The following is a 17,571-nucleotide window of genomic DNA, read 5'->3' as shown; positions in this document are numbered from 1 at the left end:
GAGCTACCATTTCACTTACGTTTCACAAAATAATTAAAACTCAAATTGTGAGTTAAGTATTCTTTCAGCGCTGAAGCAAAGTCTGGGGAGTACACTGAATTGTGTATTATGTATTCTCAGCAGTAAGGAGATCAAAAATACACATACACAATTCAAGCAGCCTAGGAGCTTTCATGGAGTCATCACCATGCCAAGAAAGAAAGGGCTTCTGCATACCTACAGCTCAAAATAAAGGATGGAAACAACAGTATAAGGGCTACTCCCTTAAAGAAGCTATAACTTGGCAAGCAGTAAACCAAACCCTCTTCTCAGCAACAAAATGGTCCTAAATCCCCCTTTACACCAGGGAGAGGGGTGCTGGAAGCCAATCCGAGCACAACAGAAGCAATTTACCCAAAGTACCTTACAGCTTGACTAATCCAAGCAGCACGGAGACTGTGAGGCAACAGCACAAAACAAATATAAATTTGAACAATCCCAACTGAGCCCAGAGAAATTTAACAGCCCCATCCTCCACGTTCTCCAAATCCAGCACTGTACTTCAGATCTACTTAGTTAACAGAAAAAGAGCCCTGAGGACAAAACATCTCTCAGGTTTCTCAATAGCCCTGCTCTGGCTTCAGCAGTGCCAGACTGGCTCGTCACACCAAGACAGTTGTGTCATCAGCTGCCATACAAAAGAGATGGGGGAAAACTCTTCTAGGACATTTCAGACATTCAAAGACCCATCAGCAGTATTCATTGCTGCCTAATTAATCTAAACCAGAACATTCAAAATGCAAAAACACTGAAATGATAGCTTGCCAACTAATATGTATTTACAGTAATCACGTTATTCTGCAACATAGCTGCCCATAGCTGAGGTTGTCTCCTCTAGGTCTCCCAGTGTTTGCCACAGTTACGGCACTCAGTTTGCTGTTTTTCCCACATGACAGGCATCATTCAAGATGACTTCACCGAATGCTTTGTTCATCTGTTTTGTTTACATTTCTAAGTCTTCAGGTTAAGTGAAAGGCTAAGTATAGATCCAAGCATGTAGTCCATATCTATTTAAATAGATGTCAAAATTCTGAAATGTTATCATACTAAAATGCTTCCATCAAATCTATTACCCACAGGAAAGGAAATGGAGAGAGTCCTTGCTTGAGGTCAGATTTTACAGTCATTATCTGAACACAGCTCCAACTGACAGCTGCATTTTCTCCCATTTAATTTCATTTCCATGGATGCTGATAAAACAATTAATAGACTTGACTGGTAATTTGCATATTAAAACTAAACAACGAGAAAATCACAGTAAAAAGTGGTTAAAAAAATACAACAGTAACTTTTGGCCCCTAGCCTATTGGCCCAGAAAGCTGTCATTTGCCTCTTTTTCTGTCATCAGGGGACCAAGTTCCACCGAACCAATTCTGTCCCCTTCCTTTGCTGGAAATTAAAGTGCAGGAAGGGAAGAGCACCAGTGGCTGTTGGCAGGAGCACACAGATTCCCACCAGTATTGTACTCTGTACTGCTTTGGTGATTACTGAATACTCTTACCACTCTTAGTCCATATGAGGGAACCCAATACTACCTGGGAAAGCTTTGCTTGCTCCTTTGTCTTACTTTTTGTCTCCCTAGTAAGAAGAGATGGAGAAAATTAACCATACAAATGAGGAACTTTTTAGCGCATTTTCATGACACTGGATTACTGTATCCATTTCATGACACTGGATTAGTGTATCCATTAACTGGATCCAGTAGGTGGATACAGGACAACCAACCTGCATTTAAGAATAAGAATTTTAAAATAGTCTGACATTGGATTTGTTGCACTGTAAGCCTATAAAGGAAGAAAAACCTGAAAGCACTCCACTTCTTTTATCCATTAGCCTTTTATTTCTTGCCTGTCTACAGCACACACTTCCAAGTCTTCTATTGGCCTATTTATGACCCAATTCTCATCTGTTAAAAAAAACAAAGCATTCGTTCCATCTAACAAATGATATACCAATAAACATGCCTACTGTCCAAGTGCCTTCTCATCAATCATCCCGTTCCAGCAGGATAAGGGATCACTCTTAGTTTCATAGATTAAGGTTACATGATTAATTTTATTTATTCCTGTGGTGGATCGAAAAATTACTATCACTCCCTATTCTCTTCCAATGGAAACAGGCAACTGGATTTATTTTTTTTTTTTTTTAACTGGCATTTAGATTATGGCTTGCCCATGGTTTTTAATAGTCACGAGGCAACTTATTTGTGGACTATCCAAATAAACTGCATGCTATTTATAAACTTATTTTTATAATGTTTGGTTTTACATTTATTTGAATGTCACATCTACACATGCATATGAAGGTAATGTGAAAAAAAAGACTACTTTTGAGATGCAGTTGAGGAGTTATTTTTGCTTGGTCATGCACATCTGGACTTCATGTTTTTAAAAGGAAATTAAAAAAAAAAAAAAAAAAAAAGATAGCAGCTATCTGCCATGCCCTGAAGTAAACTGAACCTCAGTGTTATAAGGAAAACCAAAGGGACTAGGAGAAATACAGAAATGTCATCTTTTCAATTGCTCCCCCAGCATTCCTGTCATTTCTCATTTTTCTGGTCTCAAAGTTTCTCAAACTGCCGAAAGATTTCTGCTATCAATTTTTTTATTTTTTAATCATTACCGCCTTCAAAACAGGAGACAAAGACATATGATGAGACTGTTTAGATAAACTTTGTTACTTTTCATCCGATTTCCTCAAACAGCACGCACAACTACACTTCAAATTTTAGGCTACCTTTTCTCATGACTGAATTTATAGGATTTGTCAGAAAAACAAGCTCAAAAACTGAGGAAGGTAAAAAGAAGACAACAGAATCAAAGAATCCTTCCTTAACAGGAAGGGACTATCTCAGTTTGTCCTCGGCAGGAAGGGAATTCTTCCTCAGAGTAAGGGGACTGTCACTTAACCTTCAGCTTTCTAAGCTGTCAGTGCCCACTCTTGTCATCCTTAGTAACAACTCGCATTCCTGATCCTTCATACTTAACTGTAAATTCAATTATCTCTGGCTCTCGTTAAAGCACTATCTAATCTTACTTTCTATGAGGCCAGATTTCCATCATTCCTGATAAAAGATTTCTCTAGAGCGGTGCCTCTATCCACCCTATTCCCAAAACTTTCCCAGGTAAACATGGCATTTTCTTCCATATGAAGACAGAAACTCTCTAAAAGGTTGTATCTAAAGCAAGGTTTTACTTATTCCACCAAATGTTTTCCAGACAGAAACCCTATATTTCTGTGTTGAAAGGAAAATAATTGACCTTCCTGTATTTAGTGTGAAGAACAACATTACAATAATGTGAAAAGCAACATTACAACAAAAAACACCACTTTTAAAGAAACAAAGAAAGAAGTGCAGGTGAGCAAAGCTGAACATATGATTTCATGATATAGTAATACATAGTTCTAACCACATCATTAAGTATTTCTTAGTGATGCTGTGTTTTGTCTGAGCTAAATAGCAAACTGGATGGGTAAGAAGCTCAGAGCACAAATAGGAGAGCCCCTGCACCTCAGTAAGGGTACACGAAACCTTGCCAGAAATCTTTTTTAAACACAGATATTTAAACAATAACAGCAAGACTTGGTCTGAAAACCACCAATCTGTTCTGTTCTTAATAAGGATAAAGATTTTAAACTGAAGACCTTAATCAGGGTCAATTTCTTGGTCTGATCTGAACCTTCTGTTCTAGTTTGGTCACCAACTATGACCAGCAAACTGCTCTGCAGGGTGACACTCTTAGGAACATACATTGAACAAGATGACTGTCACCTCATGTCCTACTTCTACAAGTGAGGTACAAAGCTGTAAAATATCAAGTGCCAGGGACAGACCAGTGCAGAATTAAGAACCGTGCCAGTCCAGAGCTCGCTGTAGCACTGACACAGATGACAACTTTCAATTTTCTCAGGATTAAGGTAATTTAAAAATCAACAAATATGGGTCTCAATCTGAATTCAGTGTGATTTAGTGTTTATTTAGTTCCAATGTAATCTAACTTCTGGCAGACACTTAAAAAGGAAGACATCGTGCTCTACCCATTAAGCAGGGAGCAATCAATAAGCACCAAAATTATGGCATTATGAGAGATTTCTTACCTACCTCATTTGCAAAAATGATCATACGTTATTTCTTATTACACTGAATTAAATATTAACAGCCCTTAATATTACTCTTAACATTAAGAATATTCACATTTTAAGTGCTAAATTCCCAACTGAAAGTAATATTGTAAAATTACTTGCAAAAATAAAAAATGGATTGAATAACTTCCTCGTAATAACATGAGATGGAAGCTGAACCTAGCTGCTGTTATCAAAAATCACTGCCCCACTGAGCTCAAAGATAAACACCTGCACACAGTCCAATTCAAAGCATTTAAAATATCATGTCAGAGGCACAAGGCAGTAGTGCAACCAGACAAAACAGGAAAACTCATTACATACTGTTAATTTATTGTAAGCAGCAGGTGTTTCTCATGGGAACATTGATTTCTTCCTTTTGGTTTCACAGGTAGCTGTGGCATGCCTGCGTTTTCTCCCTTGCTGCCCATGTGCCCTTTAAATACATTCATTATACATGAGCACTCCATGAGAGCCTGGACAGCTCAGCTCTAACTTCTTCCCAACTATAGTAAAAGTCAGTGACTAATGCATCTAAATATAGCAGTAACAGCAATTTTTAAAGTAATGCTACTATTTGCAAATATCACATCATACGTTCAGTAACAAATTAGGAAGCCAAGCACAAGTAGAAATATTTCAGAATGAAGGCTTAAAGTATTACATTGATTCATTCTGAATTTAGGTTAATGGTGATTTTCAAGTTTTAGATTTAGCAGCCCTAGTTCCAGCCCAGCCTCACAAACTTGCACCAACACTCATCTTTACTCAAGCAGCTGAGGGTTTCCCTGGACAATCCAGGCATTGCCCTCTGCACAGGCTTCTCACGGGCTAATGAATACGTTCGAGTGGCAGCACAATAACTGACAGGGCAAGGCTCGCAGCCAAGGCAGCATCCACACCATCATGAATTGGGTAACCCAGTGCGAACCGTTTGATTGCACGAGATGATGTACTGCTCCAGCTCACTCAGACATTACCCAGAGGCCACCCCTCCAAAAAAATAGGTTTTTAACAATCTGTGAATTTCTTTGAATGTTTTCAGTGTTAAACAGCCCTGGACCTGGACTCATACCTACTGAGACTACGCTCTGCATACAGAGCTTCAAAATCCCCCCTGCCTCTCCTCCCTGATCTCCTTTCCTGCATTTAAAACCCCAGAAGCAGTATATAAACAAACACATGCTCCACTGGCTGCTGTAACAAGATAAATAAATTAATACAGAAGAGTTTTGAGCCCCGCCCCCCCCCTTCATTTTTAGATACCTAAGCATATTTTCTAACAATCCCTATTTCATTACATCTATCATTATCCATAAATGAGATAAGGCTTTTTTCTTCAAGAAAAATTTATTCTATTAGACTTACTGGTAGAACTGAGAAAAACAAAGTTTAATTACCCATATATCATCAAGAGCAACTGAGAGAAAAGGTAGTTTTTCACCTATGGACTACCTAGTAAGTACTAGTAGACACATCATAAGTTATTTATCTTCCAGTAAACGAGACTGCTCTCTCCAGAGTCAAAAAGAGAACACAGCCCTGGCTATAGATCTCCGCTTTCTCCTTATTAAGAAAAGGACAAGTAAATTAAATATTTTATGATGAAAAAAGGAACAAAGCATCAGCTAGTTAAGATAAAAAATAACTTTTGAGTAACATACCATTTATACATTTTTAAAGTAATGCCAAAGAACGTCCAGAACATTCCCTTTCTAAACTCTGTTGCACTTGTAGGCAAAGTGTTAATCTCTGTAGAAAGACTAATGGTTTTCCAACATATTTCATTGAGAAAAGGGTTGACTAAATTAGATTTTTTTTAATTTTTTTTTTTTTTAATTAAGTTGGTCCCTTGCCTGGAGCAGCCAGAGTTGTTTACCCACAATGGCCATGAAATTCCCTGTGTTTGATGGTTTAATTATCTCCTCCTTGCCTGGTAATTCTTTTAAGGCATTTATTTTTTTGTGTGTGGCATAGCAAATAAAGCATTATCTGTCTGTCTGTCTCTGTCAGGTACTTGCACTTCCTATCCCCCTCTCGTATGATCATATTTAGGTCAATGGATTACAGAGCCTTCATTTCAAGCATATAGTTTAAATTTATTTATACTGTATTTACCTGGTCCACTGCAGTCCATGACATACACTTGTATACAGACACTTCCTACCTGTAGATACTACAAGATCTGAATTTTGTTTTACTGGTTTGATTCTATCAACTGTCAGATGCAGGCAATCCTACCACGAAGAGCAGGGCAAGCTGCACTCAACTCCCACCTCAGCTCCAGGTACTGGCTTACGCTGTCTGGTCCTGTAAGCAGCTTGGGCATGATGACAACTAGGTCTGAAAGCTATGAATATTCTTCACTGGGATAGAATGGAGACAGCATTACTTGAACAGAAACAGAAAAAGCTGAAAGATAACCATGTGTGAAAAAAACAGCAAAAACCAGTATCACTGACTGCATTAAGAGAACAAGTTAACTCAAAGTCTGTGACATACCACAGCTTCCTTCACTAATGAACACAGGCATACTGAATAGTTCTTATTAAATTCCAAAAATAACCATGTGCACCTTTCATTAAAAAGAATAAATAAAATCTGAGCTGAACAATACACAGGAATAGATTTCAAATTAGCCCAAGGTCCACTTGACCGACAGTAGTTCTAAATACAACTTACACTGCATCTTCCTTCAGACTTGAAACAAACGAGTTATTATGAACAAATTAGAACCAACTCGAATCTTTTCATCTCCCAGATAGCCACCAGGACTGCCACTGCAGAACAGTTTCAAAGGCAAGTCCTGATCTGAAAGCTTCCTGTTAGATGTCCAGGAAGGAGGCATTAGAGACCTTACGAAGCCAGAACACTGCCCTGGGCAGGCAAAAGAAGCCAACAGATAAGAAAGCCTGACTTCCATGTTTCACATTGTATGAACAATGCAAAACACAAAGAATAGGGAATATTATTGTCGCTAATGTAAACAGTAAAAGAAAATCAAAAATGTTTTTTTGCCAGATCCTCACAAATCCAAACCAGACTCCTAAGACACTCCACGACCCAAACACACCCTGTCACATTCCCTCCTCACCCAGGGAATTGGTCTCACAAGCAAACATTAGGAGGCAGCCAGCTCGTCCTCCCCTGGGACGCACTGAAGTTCTCTCAACACACATAGGGACTAACCAACCTTTTTACAGCTCCCCAGAGGTTCCCTGCTCTGCAGACACAAGCTCTCCTCCAGTTCCTCACTATCACTCCCACAGAGGGGCATCTTACCTCGCCTGTCGAGGTGTCAGTATGTCTGACCTACACGCGAGTCTGAGCCTCAGCCCAAAGAGGGTTTTCAAGATGGGATCCCATGCTTGCTCCCAAGGGACCAGCACTTCCATCTCCCTCTGACTATCCTATCCCTTCTGTGCATTCCCAGAATCAACACCGAACGGGTGTCATTACTAATATTTATTTTTTTTTTTTAACTAACCTAAGACACTGAAAACTGTTTTGGAAAACAAATCCGAAGGCCAAGATCTCAGGGTGCTTCCACAAGCTTCAGTGAACTTGCAGCACTGCAAACGAGGTCAGAACAGGCTCCCATCACTTCGGGGAGGTGAGAGATGTGGGGACATTGCTGACTGTACAACAAAGGCTCTTTTGAATTATTTCCCACAGCAGAATCAACAAATCATCTGGATGTAAAGCTGAAACGCTGCTCCAAATACAGAAATGAAAAACTAGGGTCATAACTGACTGGCTGGTATTGTCTTTTAAAATTGCCCAAAAATACATCTTCTGCTATATTTTCAGTATTCTTGCACTTCGTAATTGGATTTTAATAAAATATTTCTGCCTTAACCTTCAAACTATAGTGGGAGACATTGCTCTTTCAGAGCACAAAAACAGACCCTCAAAGCTGATGTTTTTCTGAACTGAAAAGGTATCTGACAGGAACACAAATTCCCACAGGCGTGGGCTAGATCTTCACCACTATTTTAAATAAAATAGTACTTGAAATAAAATAGTCCAAAGTCACATATGTTTTTGTTGTTGTTGTTTTTTCTTTTCCCCTGAACTGGAGTAGTTCATGAGGACAGAGCTATGCTTTTTATTATTATTATCAACAAAAAGATGTAGCCACAAACCTCAAGTAAAATCCCACTTTACCTGCACTTTGTTTTTTTGATTAAGTAGATCAGATAGAGGAGAAAAAAAGTAGATCACTGCTTCAGGCAAAACGCTCAAGTATGTCATTCCACTGCAATGTACCAAAATTGACTGGTAAGGTTATTTCAGCAAACTGGAAGTGAATAACCATAATTTTATCTTTGAAAAAAGAGCACAATTGTTTTGTGTTCACTTGTTGATATAAATCTTAATAAATATTCATAGATAACTCTAGGACAATCTGCTCAAGAAGTTGAGCACATGCTGAATTAGGTATTTTAAATAATTATTATAAATGTATCCTCTCCTAGTAACATGGAAACAGTTGTAACATGTTCCTTAACAACCCTCAGATCTGTTTAAATGAAATAGCTGACAAATGCTACCACCTGCAAGAGCTGTGCAAGGCTTGGCTGTACTAGAAGCACAGGTGCACGACTTGAGGTGGGTTGGCTTCCCTTCTTCCCCTCTCCTCAGGAGAGAAGGGACTTGTTCCCAGGAGCTCCTGAGCCTCTGCTTGCTTACATTAATCTGGGACTTGGCCCCTCGTTTGCAGGATTAGTATTTCCTCCACTTTGCACTAATGACCACAGGTAACAGAGAAGGAAGGTATATCTACAGCTACACACAGACAAAAAGTGGGAAAAAATAAAAAAATAAAAAATCTACCTCCCTTGTAACATCACTTTAGCAAAAAGGATAAACGTGAAGAGGTACTTTGGCAGCCTGATGCATTTTTGATCACACAGCACTAATGGGCAGGACACACGTGGTAGCATCTACAGCACTTCGGCAGCCATGAAGCTCGTTCTCAGGAGCAACATTTTTGAGAATAAATAGGTGGACCTCAAACTATAGCCCAGTGCTAGCCCAGAAAAAATATACCTGCAATCCTGGTGACAGACTTTCAGGATAAAATATATTTTTAAAAATTACATTACACACACCAGAAAAAAAGCAACCAGGACTGAGACCGTCACACCTGCACAGATCAAGCCTCCTCAGTCTTTATAGCAAAAGGGACAAAGGGATTTCAGTTTCCCATGATCACGGTTGGAGGTGAGAGCATTGGACACGGCATCAGACAGGTTATTTCTGGAATACTTTTTATGGAGGCTTAAAATAAATTTCAAAGACTGCCATTTAATCTTGCTTCGGCGTCTGTATTCCTTTCACCCTGTGAGTCAGTTGATAACTTCACAGAATGCTTTTGTCAGGTTCCCATGCTTCTTTAGGCCAGTCTTCAGCTGCAAATTGTCAGAAAACTCCTACTCACATCAATATGAGCACCCACAACTTTTTTTTATTATTATTTTGAATACCCTGATGTTTAGCATGCTTTTTCATTTGTGCAAGTTTGCCACAGCTTGCCATTCCCTTAAGAATGTTGATGAAAACCAACCAATTAAAAAAAACATCTGTTTGCTGAGCCAAACTGATCACAACTGAGGTTTGGTACCTACGCTTACACTTGGAGTTCACACGACAAGTAAGACTCCAAGCTGCCAAGGAGACCTTACACAAAGTTTCCTTCACCACAAGGCATGAATGATACACATTAAAGTCGAATTTTAAACAGACTACCTAAAGGTTTGGGGGCACTAGTCCCTGTGTCACTCAGACCCATATACACATATGCAGTATGTCTCCAAGCACGGGGTTAGTGGAACATCTGCTTTTTCTGCTGGTGAATCTTGCACATCATCTACAAAATACTGACAATACGGGTACTGGTGGTACCTATGTTTTCTTCCATGAAAAGCATTATAGTAGCAGCAGAAAAGCAAGAAAAGGGAAGCGTTGCTATTTTAAAGTGTTTTTGTATCTTCTACTTAAAAGGAGGCACTATTTCTCTAAATCCCAACTTCCAATAGTACTTCCTCAAACGTATTCAGCATCTCATGAATTATATTTACCGTCTGCCTAATTTGCCACCACATCAGTTACTGATTAATTTTAGTGCAAAGTGCTACATATGTTTACATGTATATTTTGACAGCCGGAGTATACTGAATAATCCCAGCACATGGACAGCTTCTCTTTTTCCAGTACGCAGTTCCAAAGACACTATTGTGACTAGGCTTCTCTTTTTTGCCAGAGAAAGAAAATCCAATTTATTAAAATGTAAAGCTTTCATGGTGTTACATCAGACTGCTTTCTAATTTTACTTGCAAATATGTAACAAAGCAGTCGAGCAGTTGCACAGAACCTTTACAGGTTGGGTCCTCTGATCCCCCTTGCTTCTTATGCTTCAGTGGGGAAATGTTATCTCTAGGCTATCACATCTTGACAGTACAAAAACTGACTTACAAGAAACTTAAAAGTTTCTTGTAAGCGTTCTTTTCTCCACCTTGATCCGAATTTATCAGACACTGCTAAAAGAAACTTGGGAAGCACTCTACGGTACACCAACAAAGGATGCATTTTGCTCCCAAGCATCAGTCCTAACCCCAATTCTCAGTGAAAATCCCCTTTAATGCTTGATTAACATTAAGATACATTTGGGCTTTTTGAGTTAAATACATCATACCCTTTAAAGATGATTGACATCACAGTGACTGGTTTTGTGTATGTAATCTCACATATGTGTAGATACTTTCTGTACAGCATAGACAATAAACTGTAATAGTACCTGCAATTAGCTATCAATAATTTACCCTGGAGGTTATGGAGAATTCAATTGATTTTATGAAAAAATAATAAATAAAAAATCATATCCTTACTAGACCTATGTAAATGATAAATAGCCCTAACAGAGGTACCAAATATCAAAATGAAGTCTCATCTATTGAACAGTCTCATCAGTTGATGCTTTTGTCCTAGTTTTAAAATACTCAACACTTTCAAATTATACACCTGGTATGCCTAAGCAATAAATAACGCACAAGCAAGTTAACAATGACTAAACTCATTTACAATATGTCACTGAGCTTACAGTAGCTGCATAAATATATTTTCTTAGCTGAACAAAGTCAACTCAAGACAAATTTAGATAGTGAAAAATAAGTGACTTTATATTTTACAAGAGTACATACAGCAAAACCATGCAGAGCTCCAAAACGAGCCATGCGAGGGGTAGCTTCTGCTGGGTTTGTTACGAATTCAAATGACTGGAGGCTTCTTCGTATTTTGCACTGCCACCTAGCGTAGACTGTCCTCGTATTTTCCAAGCTTCCAGCAGACCATCAGCACCTGAGGTACTGAAAACCAAAAAACTTCCATAAAAATAGCAGACACCGTTTTTGTTTTTATTACTTGGAAACTATCAATTGCTGGAAGGATAAGACTACAATAACCAGCTTAAACAAAATGTTTCTAGGACCAAAACCTAAAAAGATATCTAACACCAGCAGCAGGAAAGCCAAAAACAAAAAACAAAAAAAAAGCCTAGAAATGCAACAAAGTAAAATTATGTACTTGTATTTTCAACTCAGTGGCTAAATAATCATTAGATATGATTCATCTGGAAAAACATTTCATGTAGATTCCCCAAATGAAAACTAAATTAACACAGGTTTAGCATCTGTGCTTTTATAGAAACTACAGATGAAATTAAGCAGTATTTCTCAATAGCAGGTCTAGAGTTAGAGTGGTTATTTCAATGTATTTTTTTAAACCAGGTGTTGCTTCATCATTTACACCCTGTGCCTTTACTCCAAGGTTTAATCACTGGATCACTGCCTGATGAGGTCGATCACACTGCTCTTGTGGAACGAGCTGCTGTGCAGGACTGCAGGGAAGTTGGCTTGATAATCAGCTTCCCCCACGGAGCCAACAGTGCCGTTTCCAGCTAACACAATGAGGCTACATCATGTGGCCGTCCTACAGAAGTCACACGGACAGTACCATGACAGACAGCAACTTCCTGATTATTAATGAGAAAATGTATAATAATTCTCATCAATCAGAAAGGTTTGCTCTTTGGTTTTGGTTTTTTAACTACTTGAAGAGGAAACCTTATGCTCAACATCTAATAGAGCAGCTCCTATTCTGTTTAACAAATTCTGTTTTCATCCAAGGTGTAAACTCGACCAACTCATTAAAAAGACTTACTCCAACTACGTCGCTACAGCAGAGAAAATCATTTCATCCTATAAAACTCAGTTCCTACTTGCCTTTAACTGTATACATGTACACGACACAAACAAAACCCAGGCAAAGTTGCGCTGTTACTGCTGCAATAGAAACGCTGCACAATACCAGCGGGTTGATGCGCTCTGCTTAATGCTCCATTTGCACAGCAGTAAATACACAAGATACCAAGTCACATTTAGCTCGTAGACATTTATACCTATTTTCATGTTTCTGAGTCATTTTCTTAACAGAAATAAGCACCTTAAGTACCGTGCATCCTACTAGCATTGCTGTAATGTGCCAAGATCACAGATTATGAATAACTAAACAATACAAAAACCTGATGGTACGTGAAAAACTGTCAAAATACAATAAAAGCTTATTTCCCACAAGAGTTTCTCTCTTAATTTTCCATTATACATCTACCCCTTATAATTACAAGAAAAGCTGGTCTTCTTAAGGCCTCTTATTAAGAGATTTCACTCTATTTGCCAAACTCATGTTCTTGCAGCAAGCAAGAAATTCATATTGGCAGGTGTACAGCTAATAGAATTAAGCAAATCAATAAAAATTAAAGTGTTTTTGTTTTGTATATATGAAAAGTTCAGGAGAAAAACGCTGTTAAGTAGTTCTGCTCCCCAGTCAGACACAGCAATTGGACTTTACTACCATACTTAGAACAAGTTTTCTCTGAGGTCGCAGCATAGGGTAAAATTTCATAGAAACAAGATATACAGTGAGCAGAAAAAAATCCAAGAAAACACAGTTTTCATTTCTAATGCCATGGCACATAGTAACGGAGTACTAATTCAGCCTGTCAGAGAAATGAACTTGATAAATAGCATCCTGTTTACCATGCTTGACACATACTATGTTGAGTAAGCACCTTTAGCTTGTGTTGTCTTTTGAATTCTCATTAAATAGAGCTTTCTTCAAAACTAAAAACAATCCAAATGAACCTGCAGGGCAAACTCACGGACCAACAGGAGGAAGAGGCTTAGTTTGTTAGGCTGAGGCAAAAAGCCTATTAGGATCCCTATCTATGGAAATCAATATTATCCTCCCCTGCAGCTACAGACTTGAAACTGCTGTAAATTAAAAAAACGTCCCCTGCCCCATCTCTTCCAGATTCAGGAGGAGGGCAAGTTCTGTAGAACTTGAATGTTGAACACTGTGGAAGCAGAAATTGCTCTACATTTTTAAGCTGTACCTCTGCAGACATTGACATCTAGCATTTGAAAACTCATTGCTGAAAGGTGTAAGAATGATAAAGTGTGAAGTTATCACTATAAACTTGAAAAATCTACAGAGTAAGGGAACACAATTTGTTCTATTCAATCCCTCCTGAAACAAATTAATAAACATACCATGTGCAGCGCAATATGCCCACTTCACTTGTCAGTATGTTATCTTGCTATACCTTGCCAAAAAGGTACACAAGACTTGGAAGAAATGCAATGCATCCTGTCTCCTAACAGCATTTTTTATTGCACAATGCATTGTATGAATCTTGTTTGCTGTTCGAGATTCCACCTGTCTTCAGTTAATTTATGATGATAGAAGAAATGGAAAAAAAAAACTCCTCCTGAATTGATCTGCAATGGAACTGGACAAATTATCTGAATGTACCTTTATACATTATGGGGAAAAATATAAAGAATCCTCCATCATTCATTTACACTTTTTCCTCTTCTTAACATTCAGCTTGCAAGCATTCAACATAGGCTTACAAACAGCAAGAAACCAAAATTCAAACCTCAGCTCCTTTTACATATTGCCACCTTGGATTTTGTATCAAGACAAGTAAGTCTTTCTAATTAGTCCTCTATCACCACAAAGACATTTATGAGCTAAAGTCCATGTACAAACCTTGCGCAATCCAGCCAGCCTTTTCAGGGTCGCATTAGGTTCTCTGTAACAGATCAACTACCAACTCCAGAAGAGCCTGATAAGCTAACTGACCAGATCCTTATCTGGCAAAGTTGAGGAAGAATTAGGCATCCCTTAAGAGAAAAAGTCCTTCAGGGCTGGAACAGCAAAGTCAACTGTGACTGCTCCTGAAGGACGAGACATAGAAACTGGGACGAAACTGGAGAGAGACTGACAGGTCTGTAAGTGAAATCAAGAAGCTGGGGAGGGCTCATAAGCCTAGACAAGCAGTAAGCAAAACCATGGGCTTGCTGAGGCCAGGGCAACCAGCTCTCCCTGATGAAGCTCCAGCCCTGCTCCCTCCCTCACCCCATTTTTGTGTTTTGAATTTTCAAGTTCTTTTTAAAAGCCAAGGAAGAGGGCCTCATTGAATGTGATTTATATCAATCCAGGTGATTTTACGAAAAGGTATCCTTTCTCAAAAGCGTGATGAATAACAAGTGTCATTCATCACCAGTAACAAGAAAATATTAACATAACACAAAAGAATAATTAATAGGTAGTTATTCGAACCAAAGTAGTCATTCCCCAAAATTTTCATCAATCACAGAACATGTGGCATACTGCAAAGCTTGTGAAAATATAAATTACTTAGGAGGAAAAATATAGCTAACTGCCCAGAAGTTAAGGAACACTAATTGAAGTTACCATAAATTGTGAAGAGATTTCAGTGCTGGGAGTAATTGCCCACCTTCCTCTTTGCAAGTTATCTTTTACACAAATCCAAAAGGTGTTGTTTTCATATTTCTCTGCACAAGTCCTACGCTAAAACTATCTATCTGTAACAAGCTAAATAATTCACCAGACATATCAATCCCACTACGTTTTGTCAAACCCCTTACAGAATACAGGCCTAGGCCTATTCAAACAGTTATTCCGCCTGCAACAGTTGCCTGCCTGCCTGTTACCTTCTCAGCCTCCTCTGTCCAGAAAGTGATGGCCATAAAAGAGGATCTGCAGGAGGCACCTGGATATACCCACTTGGAACAATATCCCTTACCCCTAGGAAGGCAAAATTCTCTGGTCTGAAACCTAAGGCAGCCTCATGGATATGGCTCTGCAGAGAGGCCAGGGCAAAAGAGATCAGCAGCACTCATAAGGTTGGAAGAACCCATGAAGAACTGGAATTCTAAGACTTAGGAAGACCAAAATAACCAGCAAAAGAAAAGCTTGATTTTTAAAATAAGGCTTAATCTTCAGCACTGTAGAAACCCTGTCAGAAAGCAGAGGAAAATATGAAGGGGGGAAAAAAATGAAGAAAAAAAATACAAACAAGCAAGAACAGGGACTCTAAAGTAGTAACACTGCCCCATGCCCCTACTAATGCCATCAGGGCTGTAAAAATCTCACAGGACTAATTTCTGCTCATATTAACCTTGTGACTAGTATTTTAATATTCGTGTAATTATCAGAACGTGTGAAGCAAACAGCATTCAGTGCTGCTTGGATAGTTCCGGTAATGAGGACTCAAATGCACAAACCCCACTGAATATACAGGTGCACAGGACAAAAACCTAAGATACCCACAGTGCTTTAAATCTAGTTCAGAATTAATAACAAAAAAAAAAAAAAAATCACAAAATAAAAATCAAATGAATGAAACACTGCCCTTTCAAAGGCTATCACGCCTGTGAAATGCTTATCTGAATATAAGGCTTTATTAATAGCCAATTCTTTACATAAACTCCTGCCTTGATGCAGGCTGAGAAATACAGACGCTTTCCCTTATCGTTTTTGCTATGTAGACATCTCTTAAATATAGATAGAGGGTGCCTGTAAACCAGTGAAGACTGAAAATTAGTCTCATTTTTGAGAATCAAAACTGGATTCCAAAGGCGTACATATGGCCTCATTCTGGTATATATATTTTAACGCATCACTAATGGACAAGTAAACAATTCCTCTGGTGAAGAGGAATGGAAGCATTAGCTGAATTAATTTCATATCAGATGAAAACACAGCTCCACAGAGACTTGGTGCTATTATTATTTATCCTTTTTTTTTTTTTTTTCGAATTAGGCACAGGGTTAGCTTTAGGCACCTGGCAAACAGATAAGCACAAGCCCTGCCGTTCACGCTTCCAAAATCCCTGTATTATTTTGGGGGAAAGAGCAAGCGCCCTGCTCGATCGCAGCTCAGGAATTACACGCCGCTCCTTCCCACCCCTCGGTCCCCTTCTTTTCAGGCCGACAGCATTTCAACTTCCAACTCTGCCCAACTTATTCCCCCGCAATACCTTCCGTGCGGTTTCCATCACACCTCAGTAGATGCTGTTCTTCGCAAGATGGGGATGGGTACCCGGTAGCTCAACCACTCCACCACAATTAACCCCTTAGAGCCTCCTACCCCTCGCCCAGCACCCCCAGCAGGACGGCCAACCCCCCGAATGCCACCCTCGGAGCCCAAAACGCCTCTCCCAGGCCGGGCAGAGCCGCTCGCAGCAGGGGGAGGCGGCGCGGCGCTCCCGGCGAAGTTGCCCCAGCCCCGGCTCCGCACCCAGCCCCGCTGCCCCCCGCTCAGCCCGGGAGCACCCCTCGCCCTCCGCCGGCTCCCCGCACGCCCGGCGGGCTGTAACCTTCAGAAACTTGCAAAGGGAGAGACTTCGGCGGGCACGGAGCCCGGCTCCGGAGCTCTCCCCGCACGCCAGCAGCCGGCGGGGAGAGGAGGAAGCAGCGCCCGCGCCCGCGCCCCGCCCGGCCCCGCTCGGCCCGGCCTGCCCCCGGCGGCGTTACCTGGCTGGCGGCGGGGGGGGCCGCCCGGCGGGGCACTTTCCGCCGCTGCCTGCGTGCGTGTGGCGACCGGCAGCCCGCTATGGATAGCCCGCAGCCTCCAGCGCGGCGGCAGCGGGAGGAGACCGAGGGCTGGGCGCCTGGGCACCCGCAGCCCGGCTCGCCCGCCCCGCCGCCGCCACAGCCACAGCCACAGCGAGGGCGAGTGGCGGCTGCCGCCCGCCGCGGGCACCGGCGCTCCTGCCCCGCGGCGCCGCCTCCGGGCGAGTCTCCTCCTCCTCCTCCTCCTCCCAATGTCACCGCTGCACGCCGCCGGCTTCCCGGCCGGCTGACCCGCCTCTGCCGCTGCCCGTGTGGCTCGGTAGCCTTGTAACGGCACGGCACGGCACGGCACGGCCGCGCAGAGGTGACCCTCTGCTGCCGGAGGAGGCGAGCCCGGCGCGGGGCTGTGGGAGGGAGAAGCCGCCGCTTGCCGTTCACCTCCCGCCGCACAGAGGGAGCCTGGCCTCCG

The 17,571-nt window shown here is 40.8% G+C and overlaps 1 protein-coding gene across 4 annotated transcripts in view; it reads right to left on the bottom strand.

The window, feature by feature from the left end:
* The window catches only part of INPP4B (inositol polyphosphate-4-phosphatase type II B), a 292,595-nt gene extending 275,415 nt beyond the window's left edge, over positions 1-17,180 (bottom strand). For 3 of the 4 annotated variants that reach the window (XM_032186552.1, XM_032186554.1, XM_032186553.1), the window contains exon 1: positions 17,064-17,180. The gene's annotated coding sequence lies outside the window, so the exon portion shown is untranslated. The remainder of the gene's footprint in view (positions 1-17,063) is intronic. The other variant, XM_032186551.1, reaches the window with a different exon arrangement.
* Between the last annotated feature and the right edge of the window lie 391 nt (positions 17,181-17,571).

Source organism: Aythya fuligula, chromosome 4 (assembly GCF_009819795.1).
Source record: "Aythya fuligula isolate bAytFul2 chromosome 4, bAytFul2.pri, whole genome shotgun sequence".
Classification (NCBI taxonomy): domain Eukaryota; kingdom Metazoa; phylum Chordata; class Aves; order Anseriformes; family Anatidae; genus Aythya; species Aythya fuligula.
The sequence above is the reverse complement of the archived record's forward strand: the minus strand, read 5'-3'. Positions and strand labels throughout refer to the sequence as shown.